Below are 17,357 nucleotides of genomic sequence, written 5' to 3'. Positions count from 1 at the left end.
GATGATGGAGACACTCGTGTTTGCTTTCTTCTCTTTTCTTCGTTATAAGCGATCTGTTTTCTGTGAGAGTTTTCTCTTTGCTGTTAGAATTTCATAGTCTGTTAATACAAGCACTTTACAAGTGAGCCTTCTTACAGAAAAATTAGGTGAAAAGGAATAATTTCATCTTAAAATGAGGAGGAACACTTGTTTGCTAAGTGGTTTATATGTTTTGCACAAGAATAACGCGTGATTCGCTCAAGCTATGTCCTGACGATATTCAAGCTGAGCCTTATATGGCGTTTATATGGTATGTGCACTTTAATACAAAGGCTGCTTTCGCTAGAAACCGCATAATCTGCTTTCTACGCATCAAAACGAGAAACAGGCGAAAAGCGCCATCCCGAGAATTTATGTGAAGAAAGCCTTCCCGCTGGGAAGAAGGGGAAAGGTATGCATGTGGTCGACACAAAGCGCAGGTGTTTATGCAACCTGTCGCCTGTTGCTGCGCTGCAGCCTGCTTCATATTCCTACCCTCACCACCCCCCCCCCCCCCTCCGGGAGCACCCAGTCCATTCCGGGGGAGGGTGTGCTTTGTCGGCGCACTCCCAAGTATTTGCAATGCCGCGGCGAGGGCGCCCTCGCTGCCAATTGTGAACTGCTGTTCCCTTGCTAGACTTTTGAACATTACCTTGGTTTTCTGGATGTTAAGTTTTAGACCCAGCGTTCTGCTCTCCCTGTCTAACTCATTGATCATGATTTGCAGTTCACCTCCCGAGTGACTCAGCAAGGCAATGCCATCAGCGAATCACAGATTATTTAGGTAATCTCCATTTACTCTTATTCCCAACTGTTCCCAATTCATGCCTCGGAATACCTCCTGTAAACAGGCGGTGAATAGCAATGGCGAGTTCGTGTCCCCTTGCCTGACGCCCTTCCTTATTAGAATTTATTGCTGACTTCACGGAGGAATATAGTTGCTGTGCAGTTGCTATATATATCCTCCAGAATTTTGACATAAGGCTCTTCTACCCCTTGATTACGCAATGCCTGTATGACTGCTGAGGTTTCCACTGAGTCGAATGCTTTCTTGCAATCAGTGAAGGCTATATATAGAGGTTGGTTATATTCTGCGCATTTCTCTATCACCTGACTGATAGTGTGAATATGATCTATTGTGGAATATCCTTTACGAAGGCCTGTCTGATCATTCGCTTGATTAAAGTCTAAGGTAGCCCTGACTCTATTAGCGATTACCTTACTAAATACTTTGTCGAAAAGGGATAGTAAGCTGATCGGTCTGTAATTTTTCAAGTCCTTGGCGTCTCCCTTCTTATGAATTAGGATAATGTTTGCATTTTTCCAAGCTTCCCATACAGTCGAGGTCATTAGGCATTGCGTATGCAGGGTGGCTAGTTTTTCGAGCACGATCTCACCTCCGTCCTTCAAGAGAACTGCTGTTACCTGATCGTCCCCAGCTGCTTTTCCCCTTTGCATTGCTCCTAAGGCTTTCTTTACTTCCTCTTACGTTGCTTTCGGGATGACGCATTGCTGTGCACTGCTGTCTTTCTCATTAACGCCCTGATTACATTGGCTACTGTACAGGTCTGTGTAGAACTCTTCGGCTACGTTGGCTATCTTATCCATATTGCTAATGACATTGCCCTGCTTGTCTCTTAATGCATACATCTGGTTTTTACCTATGCCTAGTTTCCTCTTCACCGCATTTAGGCTACCTCCGTTCTTTAGAGCGTTCTCGATTCTCTCCATATTAAACTTCCTTATGTCGGTTTCCTTGCGCTTATTTATTAACTTCGATAGCTCTATCCCTTCTATTCTGTCGGTAGGGTTAGACTCTCTCATGCTTTGGTGTTTCTTAATCGGATCTTTCATCACCTGAGATAGCTTTTTGGTATTCTGTCGAATTGTCCTACCGCCTAATTCTACTGCGCACTCCGTAATGATGGCTGTCAGATTATCGTTCATTGTATGAACATCACGATCGCCTTCCTCAGTTAAAGCCGAATATCTATTCTGCAACGCTTTCCTAAATTCCTGTACTTTCCCTCCTACGGCTAACTTGTTAATGAAGTTTTTCATCTCTAGCTTCTTCCGTTTCCTCTTCAAGTATAAGCTAATTCGAGACCTTACCATTCTGCGGTTGCTACAGCGCATCTTTCCGAGGACGGCCACATCCTGAACGATGCCAGGTATAGCGCACAGTATGAAGTCGATTTCTTTTTAAGCCTCAACATTGGGGCTCTTCCCGGCCCATTTCCTCTTTTCTCGTTTGCGAGAGAAAGCATTCATGATCCGTAAATTATTTTTATCGGCGAAATCGACTAATAACTCTCCCCTGATATTACTAGAACCTAGACCATAGTCAACTATCGCGTGGTCGTCAGCCTGCTTCTTGCCCACCTTCGCATTGAAGTCGGCAATCAGTACAGTGTACTGTGATTTTACTTTATTCACTGCCGATTCTACGTCCTCATAGAAACTTTCAACGGTCTGGTCATCATGGCTGGATGCAGGCGCGTAGGCCTGCACCACTTTCAGCTTGTACCTCTTATTCAGCCTAATTGCAATAGCTGCTACCCTCTCGTTAATACTACAGAACTCCTCTATGTTGCCAGCTGTATCTTGATTAATGAGGAATCCAGCACCTGGTTCTTATCTATCCTCTAATCCGCGATAGCACAGTATCTGTCCGTCCTTTAGTACTGTATACGCCTCACCTGTCCTCCTAGCTTCGCTAAGTCCTATCACATCCCATTTAATTCCCGCTAGCTCCTCGAACAACGCTGCTAGGCTTGCCTCACTAGATAAAGTTCTAACGTAAAACGTTGCCAGGTTCAGATTCCAATGGTGGCCTTTCCGGAGCCAGAAATTCTTAGCACCCTCCGCTGCGTAACAGGTCTGACCGTCGCCGCGGTCAGTTGCTCCGCAGACGCTGGAAACTGAGGGCCGAGGGTTAATTGGTTTGTTCGTAGAAGGTTGTGGCCAAGTACTACACCAGGGTGGCGGAGTCCTGTTCTGTTGAGGGAGTGCGTTATCGGTTCTGGTCACCGAGATCAGGCCGCACCCCAGGCCTCGTTATGCAATTCCATCGACACACGTTTTTTTTTTTAAACCCGGTGGAGAATTGTGCGGCACCAGGATTAGAGCCCCGGTCCTCTTGCACGCGAGGCGGCCGCTCTACCTCTACGCCATCGTTGGCTCCTCAGAAAATTTATGTAATTGCAAAAATAATGTGCTCATGAGAAACAGTAAAGACCCCCACCTGGATATCCCTGAAAAGAGGCAGGCTCTTTCACCATTTAACAATCTTGTAGAGACGACGATCGGCCACGTTGCAGAGCTTGCACAACAGGCTTGGGCCCCCGTCTGCTCCCAGGGCGCCAGGGGAATAAGGGCCACCAGCATCAAGTGCTGTGGCTCCAGTAGCAGACGCCTTGTGGCCAAACTGCTCGGACAACATGAAGCACATTTCATACAACACATGAGAGAATACATACTAGTAAGGACCCACATTATACTACAGAAGTCTTACTGGACAATCATTGGGTTTCAGTTAATTAATCACCACACTTGCGACACGCAAAGGTGCCAAGATGACCTGTGTAATTCATATAGTAGAATGGGCGAATAAACCTGTTCCGAAAAACGGCCTCCAAACTAAGAGAGGAGAGCCAATTATTTGCCTTTAATCACATAAAATAATGTTCGACCAATGGCTGCATTTTTTTCTTTAGAAAGATATGGGAGCCTATTCCAAGGTTAAGAAAAAAGACCAAAAACAGCTCAACCACACGAAAATGGCCAATGGTTGTGTGCATTCCCCGTGTTGCATAGAACCTGTCTGACTAGTTCAAAGCATCCTAGCAGAGCTGACAAGAGAACAAAAGTCTCAGTGTCAGGTTCCTATGCTACTTCACCAGTATTTGGGTCATTCCATGCAAAATGCAGCAGAGTTTGCGCTCGACCCTCTCTGCTTTTTCACACAAAATCTGTAGCATTTTACTGAACTGTCCAAAGCAATTTCTCTTAATATCCGCTTGAAAAAAATTTTCCTGTCTTGTGATAGTCCTTTCAATTTTGCTAACTAGTGCAAAACAGCCTGTAAAAAATTTAGAAAAATTATCTTTTTCCGCTCAAACTTTTTTTATAAACAATGTATATGATTTTTACTCTCGTATCATGCATGAACCAATTGCCAGTGGGAAGTTTTGTGTTCTTTATTTCGTTTCTTTGAACCCAAACCGCATAATTTTTTACTTTAAAAACCTCTATGTGGCATTAATGAGGAATATAAAAGCTTTAATCAGCTGCAAAAACATGTACTACTAGGTAATAATGTTTACAATAAAACTGAATAACATTCAATAAACATAATATTCCAAAGTTGCAAAAAAGTATTAAGGTGCATTGTAGGGCGAGTTGGTGAACGAACATTAGGAAGAAACACAGCGCTAAAGAAACGGGACAGAATGGAATGGGACAAGGTATTTGGCCGGAAATTTCATACAGAGGTGGTCTTAGGAAAAATGCGAACTATGACCACACTAATAGTCCGTTTCAAAGCAAATTCATCCCAGGCGACATCAGGCTGGGCTAGCTGCGTATTAAAGACGCGTTGCCAAAAATAAGCATGCGCTCCATATTGTGGGTGTTCGACAGCGTCCTCCGTCATTTTTTGCATCACAATGTCTGCCTTACGGAAACAACTCCTGATGCACGCTGCAGGCAGTTCTATCCACGCGAACTTATTCTATGGTGGGGAACAGAGTCACACGGACTGAGACTTAGGCACCTTATCAGTCAATTGCGATCATTGCTCTTAGTATGCACAAGAGTCGGGGCTCCGACAAAACACCTGGAGCATGTGAATTACGCCAATGTCAAGAGGCACGTCTGGCTCGTCGTGTTTGTTGGCAGAAAAATGTGGTTGCCACAGTCAGAAAAGGTAGCACATGGTGCGCACCGACGGTTGTCGAGAACGAACGGGATACTCAAATTTTTTTTACAAGCCACTCGGCAAACAAGTCGCAAATTTATGTTTAGTGGCGTACTCATTGATTAAACTCTCATGCATTGCCCAGTCGTCGCACGAGTATGTAGATTTTAAAGCACTGCAGCCTTGCTACTCTCCGCAAAGACACATGGTGTCCGCTGGTCGCTCTCTTCCATGCTCAGGCATTCAAGGACGGTAACTCAAAGCTTACTGCACTTTTCATCACCCTCCTTGAAACCATGCGTTTTCGATGGCCGCATCTTGCGAAAAGCATTGTTGGCGCTCCATACAGACCGTAATTTATTCTTTTATTTTTTCTTTCCGGGGGTTGCGCTCTTTCTTTAGAAATAGGGCAGGTGTTGTCATGCGGACTTTGAGGTGCTCGTCGCTCTCTGCTCCAGAGAGAAACTGAGGTTTTCTACTTCAGGACCGAGTTCACAGTGCCTCCTCAATCGCTGTAGCTGAGTTGTGCAGCCACACTTGTTCACTGTATCTCAGATGCAACGCCATTGCCCTAATACATAATTTGATAGTAAGTCTACCTTTGTTCGTAATAAACGAGTGTTCGTTATAACTCCAGCAGTTATAAGTGGGCTCGACTGCATTCGCGCACCCCTACATAAAATGCAAGCTGTGCTTTAGATATCTTAAATAATCTCAATTTTGTACCGGTTGTATCCTTGCTGGTTTACGCAGTGTGGCAACATTGTAAGAAGTGCCGATGCCATCATATGCCTGGGAAACACTTGGTAGCCAGGTTGCCATCACAGCATAGGTACTTCTTGCTAACTGTCCATATTTTCTCTGATTTGTTGAATACTTAATTTTAAATCACTTTATCCAGAAATACGTTCGGTGACCATTTGTTTTAACTGAAACTGCTTTATTTGTTATCCACAAGCGACAGTGACGACACTTGCAGATTGCCTGAAGTATTGTGTGGCAGTCAGGGTCCCACTAGCACTTCCTGTTCATTGCGTGCGCGTCCTGTAATCGATAGTTGACTTCTGGTAACTGTTGTCAAAACTGTTGGCCCGCACGTGATTGACAGTCACACTCCATGCCACATCTTAGCTCTCCTGGAAGCAACGACGAGTGAATAGGATTTGCCACTGGAAGAGGTAGCTATTTTTGTTGTGTCTGACAATGCTCCAAATTTCCGCGCAGCTCTCCGGGACTTTCAGTGCAGTGTTCGGGCCTTACATTGCAGTTGGTCATCAAGTATGCCAATGAAGAAACTGCAGGAGTGCCAGCCATTCTTAAAAAAGGCCGTACAATAGTAGGCTCTTACAAGCACAGTGCCCAAGCTGCAGCAAGACTAAAGGACTGCTAGCAGCGGATGTAGCTACCCCTCCTGGAGCTTTTCCAGAATGTAGACACGAGGCGGAATAGCGAGCATGACATGCTATCACGTCTCCTTCAGCTTAAAGTAGCAGTTTGCCTTGAACACGCTACGTCGGAGACAGTGGTATCCAACCTGACACCACAGGAATGGAAAACATGTGGCTGGACTGGTCAAGGTCCTTGAGCCAATTGCATCAGAACAAAAGACATGAGTGGGCAGAAATACGGAACGCACATAGTGCTGAACGACTGTACTGCAGCGGATGAAGACACGTCACTGTTCGCAAAAAAATACAAAAAACTGTGAAGGCAAGATCTCCTAACCACAATGAGCAAAAAGAGTACATCACGGCAACGGCATGCGGCCCATGATTCAAAAACATCTTCTGTACTGAAGCTTTACAAGAAACAAGGCTTCTGGAACGATAAGGACTGAGCTGCAGAGCTCGCCATTCCCACCACCCACTGACTGTGCGGAGCCCTCAACATCTACAGCACAAAAGCAGTGCAGTGCCAGCATATGGGACAATATTGACAAACTTGCAATATCATCTGGGAAGAGAGACAACCGTGAACCAGGCAACATTGATGAACTTCAGCGGCATCTTCGAGAGCCAGTTTGCAGCAAGGATGAAGACCCTTTTACGTACTGGAGGAAAACAGGCAAGCAGAACTTTTAAGGTCTGTACAGAATGGCCATGAAATACCTGGCAATATCAGCAACGCAAGTTCCAAGTGAAAAACTGTTTTCTACAGCTGGCAACATTGCCACGTCCAGGCAAGAAAACCTGTTGCCGGATCACGTGCAGCAGCGGCTTTTTTTGCATGAGAACTTATAAATTACAAGCACTTCAGCACATGTTTGAGTAAATTTGTTACTATTCGATATTCGATTCAAGAGGTACTATTCGGTATTCGCACACCTCTACACTTGTTCTGTAATGGCTTTACCGGAAAGAAACATGTAACTATTGGAATCATTCTCTAACCATGCAGGGATAAGGCCCAAGACTACAACCCTTGTGACTACACTGGAGGAGTCTTGTTCTTTGTTTGTTATACCTTTTACGCTTTACGTTTTAATATGCAAACCTCGGTCGAGAAATACTAGTTTTGTCAATCTGTATACTTGTCGTTTTTTTTCAATCTACAAAGCTCAGCCAGTGGTTTGTTCATTGCAATGTTATCATCAACATCGTCACCAGAAGCAATAAAACTGTATGCTGTTTCTACTATTTCATTAAGAAAAATCTCTACGCTGGTGAAATTTGACTGACATTTTTTGGAACATTGACCTACTAATAATCTATGCTGACTTAATATTTGGGCTTCTAGTCCCTTTAAAGTTTTTATGTGATGACAACAGTGTTGGGAGTGTGGACCATTTTAATTGACTCAATGAAACTAATTCAAAGAAAGGTTATGTTCTGGTTCACATTGAATAGGAGAATGGTTTAAGTTGTCAGCTGCTATTGATGCCCGAGTCATGGGTAAAATGTCAGTACGTGAGGGACCCAGCTGGCATTGGCTAATGGTGTGGTGGAGAATCTGGCCATCATTGAGTTTTATACTCAACCCATGCAGCTCTGGCAGCTGTGGTCCTGTATGTTCTGTCGGAGACAAAAGTGCCCACAGAACGCAAGATCTAGCTGAAATGCAGTGCTATATCACCTGCCAGTTAACCATTTTCCTATAGAGAGGTGCGGTCGTATGAAAGCATCCATGGAGTGGTGTTCTATTTTTTCGGTTCGATGGAAGAAGTGCTGCTGTTTAAATACAGAGAGTGAAATGTTGCTGATCTAAATTGTGTTGTCAACACCCTATCAGAATAGCGGTATATGGCAGGAGAGTATCCACCTTCATGATTCAGTTGTTGGGGTCGTTTCCTAACTAGGGTCCAAAAAAAGTAGAGCAGATGCTTTTATATGGACCCCTCAGTACTTATAACATCATGTGTGGGATCGATTCAACAGGTGCTTGGACGTCCTGGGAACTTTTGCTTAGATTAGAACACCGCGCCGCTCCATTGCTGCCGCGGTTTTCGGCTCCGTCGCCGCCACGGCGTAGAGGAGGCCGGCTGTGAGAATATGCCCGGACGCGGTGTGATGTCATACCAAACGGCGGCGGCGGGGAGCCGCGCGGTGTGCCGTCATGCCAGATGGCGCGGCGAGCGCGCGAAGGACAGTAACCGTCTCACATATTTCGGTGGACATTTGAACCGCGCCCTAAAGAAAGGGATAAAGGAGGGAGTGTAAGGAGAAAGGCATAACTGAAAATTGAAAGTTGCATTTTGAGGAAAGACACGGCGCTGCGCAGCGGCGGAACACTTGTGGCTCGGTGCAATTAGTGGCGCATGTGCAATATTGACTAGGGAGCGAGAGAGAGAGAAATATCCGCGGTGAGGCGCGCGCTGTGACTTTATGTGCCTCGTTGGAGCACGGCCACGTCAAAATCGCAAGTTCGGGGCCAGTGAAGCTTTCGCTTTAAAATAAGAAGACGCCAGTGCGCTGTGCGGCGTCGGTGCAAATTAAAGAGCTCCAGGTGGTCGTATGTCGTATTTCGAGATATATCCGGAGCGCTCCGCTACGACGCCTCTTTCGGTACACATGGCCCATCAAGGACACCGTTGTGGTTGTCCCCGGAATAGTTATAACTAGCACCGAATCCTTAACGGCACCTAGAAGACTTATAACCAGAAATGTTCGTCTTAAAAGCTCCAAAATAGTAACTGCTGACTAAAACACCCAGTTGGCAGTCGCAAGTCGACTGGGGAACAGTGCAGCTTGGCACCGAGACATGGTTTAAAAGGGTCCCTGTCAGAATCTACAACGCTGCTCGGCTAGGTTGCAGTGTGCAAGCATTTGCAAAAGGCAGAAATGAGAGTGCACAGCAAGACTGAAGACGTTGGTCGAGCAAGCCTGAGCAGCGACATAGTAGCTCGCAACTCATGAACGAAGCGACATATCTCCCTGAAAGGAGGCCCTTTAAGCCTACTTTATTGATCTCGTGGTTAATGCGGTTAATCCTTGCTTAGTCTCCTTGCAGCTACCAGCCGCCTTGAGATGCCACGCATGCAGGAGCAAGGAGATTAAAACGACGACATGACAGGTGGTCGATGCTGTCGGCTGGAGGGCCTCCATTGAGGACCATTTGCCGTTTCTGTCTTCAGCTGTATAAGACTGTACCTGGAAGTGACCATTGAGTCTGCTTCCGCGGCGCCGCGTCACACAAGATAAACTCTGGTCTAATAGCGATCAGCATCCACTTCGATGTTCACAAACTAGTCTACAATATGCATTGCCATAGTTCCTACCAGTTTGTAACCTTTCCGTGAGCGTACACGGTTGCTGCGGAATACAATCTAATAACGTTGATGTGGTTAATTATCCTTAACCAGATCTTTCATTTCTTGAGAGAGCTTGAAGGTATCCTGTGCAGCCAACCTACCGTCTGGTTCTGCTGCGCACAACGTAACACTAGCTGTGCTGTGAGGTTAACGTTTGCTTCAACAATAGCGAAACGAGCGCTCACAGGTCTCTCGGTTACTAGAGAATTCTTGCTGCACCTAACCTCTGAGGTAATTCCACAAGTTCCCTTAAACATGCAAGTCTCCCAATTCAACTTACCTGTTGAAGGGGCCATGCCTGCTTCTTCCTGCCTAGGAGGTGTGCGCCTGCGGCTGATCCCATCTGCTTTCACGTCACGGCTTGGCGACCAGGCAACCTTCTTCGATTCTGCTGTCGGACCTGCTTTCACTTCGTGGCTTGGCGACAGGGTAACCCTCCGCGATTCTGCAGTAAGACCGGCTTTCTTGCTACGGCTTGGCGAATTGGTGCCGCCTTGGGTGCAACGATTGCAATCAAGTTGGACGCGGTGTAAACGCGTTTCTTCCAGCCAAGGAATCCACCTGAAAACGAAGACGCGGCGGAGATCACCCTGGGACCTATGATTTTACGACGCTAAGATATTTGCACGGCAGAACCAAAAACAAACCTGCTGCCGAACGCCACTTTAGATTATTTAGGGGTCTATTTGCACAAAGGCGACCAAACTGTGATCCCGTTCTTCAAAGACGCGAGGCCGACTCATGGCGTTCTTTTGGTACTCGCGACTGTTGGAATTGCACAGAAGCACGATACACGCAAGCTCAAAGCAAGTATTATAAGCTCCGACCTCCGCTCATGAGCGTGTGTGTTGCGGCACTGTGATCGACTGAAAAATTTCTACCACCGATCCTTTGCAACATTCTCTCAAGGAAGGCGCAGCGCACAGTCAATGTCCTGCGCACTTTGCATGCGGGGCCTAAGTTCGAAGGGTTGTAGGAAGCGCCATTCATTAACAGAACCATTGATCGGAACGCTAACCATTAATCGCAAGCGTTTCACAACGGCGCTTAGCTGAGCGCACTAATCCCCGAGCCACAGTCGGGGGTGGGGGGGGGGGTGAAATTAAGCCGAAGCATTTCATTACGTCGCCCAAGTCGCATCTCTTTTTCACTGCCAACATCCTCTCTCCCTCGATGAAGTGTGCACTGAGAACTCACACTGTTTCTGTGGCTTTGTTCTCCTGAAGAGAGAAATTATGGTCTACGACAGAGCACGCGGCTTTTAAAGAATTTACTGATATTACATGGAGATGTTGTGGTGCCAGACCCGCTACAATTCCCTCAAAATAATCGCTGTGCGGGGACAGTCTTAAGGCGATAAACGTGCTTCTTAAAATATATAAACGAGTGGATGGGCAGAACGAAAATCAACACTCATCACATTATTCAAGGGATACCAAGCAGCAGAGAACCTGTCCCATGTGTCCACACAACAGGCAGACCAGTACTGAATAAACAGACGCGGCACACTGCACAGATCCTGTTTCTTATGGCTCGAACTCACCTCTGCACCGCTCTCATTTTTAAACCTACAACCGTGGGATTGACGCTGAAGCTGGACACCCGGAAGAATTGTTACTGTACTGCGAGGTACGCGATGCAACAATGCTAGTGAACTGATGTCCTCAACTTAGAGTGGTCAGCGTCTCGATTCGACAGTGAGTCCTCTCATACGGCCAATGCGCATGGCGCGTCTCGCCCCTCTTGGCTGCAGGCTATTCCGCAGGCCACGCGGCACAATTTCTTGGAAGGAAACGTTTAGACGCGACCGAGCAATGCGAAACGCTCTGCGGCACTACGTGCGCACCCTTAATATGGACGGCCGGCACGCCTCAAAGCCCGCGACGCGTAGTACTCAGGACCCGCCGAGGTGGATCAGTGTTTACGGCGCTCGGCTACTGACACGGTGTACCCAGGTTCGAACCCGACCACAGCGGCCGCGTTTGGATGGAGGCGAAAAGCAAAGGCTCCTATGCGCTGCTCGATGTCAGTGCACATTAAAGATCCCCAGGTGGTCGAACCTATCTCGGAGCCCTCCACTACGGCACCTCTTCCTTTCTTCTCTAGTCCCTCCTTTATTCCTTACCTTACGGCGCGGTTCAGGTGTCCGCCGATATGTGAGACAGACACTGCGCCAATTCTTTTCCCCAAAAACCAATTTTCATTTTCATCGGGACACCTGCGCATTTCTTACATGTAAATTCGGAAGCAAGTGTAACTGGCTCCCTGGGTTAATGGACAACTCAGTCGCGCTGTGAGTAGGCGGTCGCGTGCGTCTACAAATTGAGGAAGTTATGAGCGGTTCCTTTTCTCGAAACAAGCTTTATTGCCTCCGACTCTATTTATTTTGAGGAAAGGAAAGACACCTAACTGGCTCCCCGTGTGGGTGGACACCTCATTAGTGAGAGAGTGGACACCTCATTAGCGCTTTAATCTACGTGGTGGTGAGGGCGCCGGGACTCCATGGCTGCAGGAGGGGCGACGATGTCATGTGCGTGTCCCGATCCGGCCACATGTTTCTGATGACGGGAGGGGGTTGCTCACATGAGTCAAGTCTACTCTCGCAATTAAAAGCGCGCCGGCGTACTAAAAGAACAAGCCTCGAGATGACTAACTTCTCTTCAAAGAACATTTAGACAAGAAACGGGCACCTCGCGCCACATGACGCCACATTTCATTTTTCTTCAATTAGGCACCAGCAGAAAGAAGAGAAAAATTTGCAATAATTAAATTCGGCATATGATTAAAGGAAATGGCGCAGTATCTCTCACGCCTTGGTGGACAACTGAACAGCGCTGTAAGCCAAGGAATCCATGATGGAGTGAAAGAAGAAGGGAAGAAAATGGTGCCATGTAGGGCTCCGGAATAATTTCGATTATCTGGGGATCTTTAACGCGCGCTGACATTGCACAGCACACTGACGCGCTTTTGCGTTTCGCCTCCCCGAAAGCTGTTCGGCTCTATGATTACGCTCCAGAGAGCGCCCGGAGACTGAGTCCGGGTCCCCTGTATGAGTCCTCAAAGTTTGTCTTACTACACTGTAGATTTTGCAGACAGTAGTCCACTACAAGAACTGCGTCTTGCAAAGCTCGAATAGGTTTTGCAACCAGGCTGCAAACTCTACAGTGGAGCCATGCTACAGGCAGTTCTTGCTGTGCTCTACAGAAAGCCTCTCATGGCTTTACCAAAGCTTGCAATTATCTCACATAACAGCACAATCGAACTTACGGGGTCAAGCGTGATGGCCGCCACTTTCGATGGAACGGTGGCACCTGCTTCCACGCTACGGCCGGACGCCGTATAGTTTCTTCGCCTTTGATGCTCTGGACAGGTCGGTTCTCGACGCCGAGGAAACACGTCTCTTCTCGAAGAAACACGCAGCCTGCAGCGAGGAGACACGCCGCAATGACCACGCCGGAATCTGCGTTGCCGAAGTATCTTTCCACCGTGCAATTAAAAGAGAGCTAAGCTCCAATAAGCACGCCAATGAGCGAAGGCAGTTTTAGCTTTGGTTTAGCCATATATAGCGCTGCATTCTGGCGTGGTGGACACCTTCTGGTTTCGCATTCCTCCGCTCGCCACCTGTCACCCTCTCTCTCCTCCCTATCCTTCCTCTCATAATCGTGGAGAGGACCATGTCCTTCTCTTTGGTACTTGCTACGGTTCGCAGATGGCAATAAATTTTAAAAAAAATATATAATCCCATGATTGGGCTGACCTGTTCACCAAGTAGTTATGACCATATTGCAGGCGCTGCAGGTTCAAGATAAAATGCAGGGCTATATCGCTGCACCAAATCAATAACAAACTTCTCTGTAAAAAGTGCTTCGCTCCGATGAAGCCTACTGATGCAGTAAGGAATGCAGTATAAACATCGTCCGCAAGACTGTCGAGGAGCTAAAACAAGGAGCAACTGAGCATGTTAGCGCTCTTTAGCAAGGTGCAAAACTGAAAAAAAATTCCCTATTTAAAGCAGGCGCTACCGCCTGCCCACAGCTTCTACCATCCACCTTCTTGAATCCCAACTAAGCACATCAGTTCACCCATCGCAGTGCCCCACGAGGCGAAAAATATACGGCAGTTCTATGCGTACCCCAAATCATTCAGCATAGGCATGATCCAAACCACGAGTGAGTGAGTAAAAGCTTCATTGGTCGAAAGAGTAGAGCGTTGGTTAGGGGTCTCGGGCGGTATAGTCCCATTCCACGGCCTTGATTTGAGTATCTCGGGCATCGCTGGCCTTTGTTGAAAGCCACGCGTCAAATAAGGGAGCAGTCATGAGTCCGGGGGGTGGAAGACGTGCTGTGGAGGATGCGCTCTACAGTCCCAAATTATGTGGTCCAGTGGCTTTTTCGCCGTAGAACCGACAGTGCGAGCTAAACATTTCAACAAATAAAAATGAAAATTGGTTTTTGGGGAAAAGAAATGACGCTGTATCTGTCTCATAAATCGTTGGACATCTGAACCGCGCAGTAAGGGAAGGGATAAAGGAGGGAGTAAAAGAAGATAAGAAGAAAGAGGTGTCGAAGTGGAGGGCTCCGGAATAATTTCGACCACCTGGGGATCTTTAACATGCACTGACATCACACTGCACATAGGCGCCTTAACGTTTTGCCTGCATAAAAACAGCGACCGTGGTCGTGTTGGAACCTGGGAACTCCGGATCAGTAGCCGACCGCCCTAACCATTGAGCCACCGCGGCTGGTCGGGACAAAGAGAAGGAAGAAATAGGTGCCATAGTGAGGGTTCCGGAATAATTTCGACCACCTGGGGATCTTTAACGTGCACTGACAATGGACAGCGCACGGTTTCGCTTCCATCGAAACCCGGCCGCCGTGGTCTGCTTCGAACCTGGATATTGGTTTTGAGAAATGGAAGGCGCAGTAAATGTCCCACTTCCCAGTGGATACGTCATCCGCGCCGTGAGGGAAGGGGGGAAAGTGGGAGAGAAAAATACAGAGGGAAATAAGAGACATTTTGCGAATTTTGAAGAGCATATGGAGCAGTAGCTGGTTTTCTTCTTGGTATACACCTCAACGGCGCTGTTAAAGGAAAAAGGGAGATGGGAGCGGAAGAAGAATCTTAGCTGTGACTTTACTGCTGAACCTGGTTAGAGAGCGAAATCTGTGGTGTATCGGGCAAGTAGACGCGGCTTGGCGTCTGTTACCTTGAGTGCGCTCCGCACACTGGATAGGCAGCGTGTTCACCCTGCCACACTGGAAGGTGGAAGTTAAATTAAAGGTTGACTGTGAGACTCTCGTCACCCAATGAACGCTGCGGCCTATTCGCGCAGTGCCGTCTGTGTGCTACAACGTTGTCAGCGCTAATTCATGAAGCCTACATCTCTCTCACCACCGCCAGGTACATCAAAGCGCGTTTGAGGCGTCCACCGACCCAAGGAGCAAGATACACGCCCTTTCTTTCCTCAAAATCTTAGGAGTCTTGAACGTTGCCGACGCCCACGAGCACAATGAACGCCGACGGCCTATTGAAACAAACGCGCGCTCGGTTTCGGCGGCGGCGGGTAGTGACGTCATAGCTGCCAAGTGGTTCAAGGTGGGTTCGATGTCAAACCCGCGTACGCGGCTAAAAAGCTACGGATGGGGTGTTACAGCTTTCATTGAAGAAAAAAAAGAGGTGTAATAGATGAAGGCTCCGGGATAATTTCGACCACCTGGAGATCTTTAACATGCATTGGCATCGCACAGCACACGAGAACCTTTTGCGTTTCACCTGAGCCGAAACGCGGCTGTCGCGGTAGTGTTCGAAACCGGATACTCTGGCTCAGTAGCGGAGGGCGCTAACTATTCGGCCACAGCGACGGGCGAGCAGCAAACCCCATCCTAAGCCATTTACAACTAACCAATTTACATGCCCGTGTACTTTTCTTTTCGTTAATCCAGTGGCAAAGTGCAGTATGGTTGGAAGCCTTTGACTACTCTATTGTGAAGACTTGCATTTCCCTGTAAAACCGTTTTGTGCAAAATTTTATTCCAGCTGCTGAGTTCTTCCTGCTAAGAAATCTTGCCCCCAAAAGGGGGACACTTATTCGCTGATTACATGGGACAAAGCGATAACATAGTCGCCCGCCCTAGACACCCACGCCATTGACACCCATTGACACCCGCTCCCATTGGCACCATTGCATGTGCTAATTGAAGGCTCGAGGCCCGACCAATGGCTAGCGGAACTTCCGACTAGCAGTTCCGCGCTCGACCTCACGCATATTGAAACGCTATCAGCAAGCACTAGTGTGACAGTTTGGGGGATGCCTCGTCCCAGAGTGTGGGCCACACAACGACGCCGGGAAATAGCCTCCACGTGCTCACACCCTGAGGGTTCCCTTCACGTCGAATAGGAAAGCTTCGCCACCGGCCTCAACGTCTCGGGGACCAAATCACTGTAACCGTGGTTTCAAATTTCTTGAAAAGTCTCCTTCACGTGGAAAAGGAACGCTTCGTCGCTGGCCTCAACGTCTCGTGGTCGAAATTACTGTGAGCGTCGGTTCAAATTTCATAAAAAGTCCTTCACTTCGAAAAAAAACGCTTCGCCTCTGGTCTCAGCGTTTCGCGGACCAAATCTGTAATCCCTGGTTCAGATTTCATGAAAAGTCTCGTTCACGTTGAAAAGGAACGCTTCGCCGCCGGCCTCAACGTTTCGCGGTCCATATAAGTTTAGGCGCTGGTTCAAATTTCATGAAAAGTCCTTCACGTCGAAAGAAACGCTTTTCTTCCCGCCTCCACACCTCGCGGAAAAAATCACTGTAACCGTTGGTTCAAATTTCATTGAAATACGATTCTGATGTGGCCTGTGCGCTACCACGGCCGCCGTAGTGATGTGCTTTTACGCCAGAGCGTATGCAGCTCGTTTGGTCGAAATGCCCTCGGCATAGTAGTTAGAACCCCGTGTCGGAAATAATCGAGGGCTGCGTGGAAAAATATCGTATCATGGTAATTTATTGTTCTAGTGACTGATCACTGCTGTGTGATAGGTGATGCCGAGTTGATGAAATTGTAATAAAGAAATTAAAAAAAATGCGAAAAAGAGGGGTTCAAAAGTAAAATCGCTGAGAATTAAAAGCAACTACTTGATGTTGCTAATTAAGGAAATTTAGAGCGAGTCATTGATAAAATATATGAAACAATTGAAAGAATGAAAAATGAGTTCAAAGGTATGCTCAGAATGCTAAGCATAAGAGAGCGTTGTTGAAATTGTAAGCCTAACCCACTATGTACGCTATCGCGTCGTACCCTTAAGGCTGTTCATCGCATGCGCTTATAAAGCGTTGCTCACGAGATTTTCGAACCAGAAAGCTCCACTTTTCGCATGGAAAGCTGACGGCCAAATGAGGCTTAGATTTCACCTCCTCTAAATTGAGGCTCGCCATAGAAAAGGTGCATGGCGGGTTCACTTTGTCTGTGCACGCCCGAATAACTCCACGAACGCCGACTGAAACAGTTATCAAGCTTTTTGTGAGCGTTCGTGGTGCGCTTGAGGAGTCCACCGACAAAGCGAACGCGCTGCGCACCGCAGGGATCGCTAGAAGGAGCCCGGCGCCTCCAAAGCTCAGTCGAACACTTGCCCCGGTTCTGGCTCCATGTCTTCGGCGGTGCACTGGAGGCGCAGGGCTGCTTC

General features: G+C 47.5%; 1 long non-coding RNA gene across 1 annotated transcript; it reads right to left on the bottom strand.

The window, feature by feature from the left end:
• Positions 1-3,268: 3,268 nt before the first annotated feature.
• Positions 3,269-10,053, bottom strand: LOC144110704 (uncharacterized). The gene is made up of 2 exons (XR_013309908.1): positions 9,964-10,053; positions 3,269-3,445 (listed from the first exon to the last, which is right to left on the bottom strand). It is a non-coding gene; the product is annotated as an uncharacterized LOC144110704 (long non-coding RNA).
• Between the last annotated feature and the right edge of the window lie 7,304 nt (positions 10,054-17,357).

Source organism: Amblyomma americanum, chromosome 11, assembly GCF_052857255.1.
Source record: "Amblyomma americanum isolate KBUSLIRL-KWMA chromosome 11, ASM5285725v1, whole genome shotgun sequence".
Classification (NCBI taxonomy): domain Eukaryota; kingdom Metazoa; phylum Arthropoda; class Arachnida; order Ixodida; family Ixodidae; genus Amblyomma; species Amblyomma americanum.
The sequence above is the reverse complement of the archived record's forward strand: the minus strand, read 5'-3'. Positions and strand labels throughout refer to the sequence as shown.